Source organism: Gracilinanus agilis, chromosome 1, assembly GCF_016433145.1.
Source record: "Gracilinanus agilis isolate LMUSP501 chromosome 1, AgileGrace, whole genome shotgun sequence".
NCBI lineage: Eukaryota > Metazoa > Chordata > Mammalia > Didelphimorphia > Didelphidae > Gracilinanus > Gracilinanus agilis.
This window is the reverse complement of record NC_058130.1, coordinates 724,904,146-724,904,693: the sequence shown is the minus strand read 5'-3', so window position 1 is coordinate 724,904,693 and position 548 is coordinate 724,904,146.

Here is a 548-nt window from a genome sequence, read left to right as displayed (position 1 = left end):
CAAAAGAAGAGACTTTGATTTGTGGCCCGGAGCTATCAATCTGCAAGCAGCTATTAATCTCCATCTATGGGTGCCAGACACAGTGCTGCTGGGTTGGGGATACAAAGACAAAAACCACAGCCCCTGGCATTTCTCCCCAAACTTTGTCATTTTCTTCACTGCGCCCCAGGCACTTAACACCATCTTCTTCACTTACACTTCTTTCTTAACTACACCCCAACTGAGCCGTGGGAGGGGGAAGAAGTCATTTCTCTTTCAGGACTCCCCGAGTTCCCTTCTATATTTCCCAGTAAAACTACTTCCCCCCTTCTCAAGCCACTTCTTTACCGCCCATCCCAAGCCTTTCAACAAGCTCCCCTCCTCACCGCCCCCACTCACTGCCAACCCCCTTCCCATTTCCCTCTTAGGACTCTTCCACCTCTTCCTTGGCTCCCTCTCAGAGGATTCCCCCCTCACCCCCCAAGCTATTCCCGACTAAATCCCCGCCCCTTCTTCTTACCCGCCCCCACTTCATTACCTCTCTTGAGGCCTCCCTCCCTTTCGCGTCC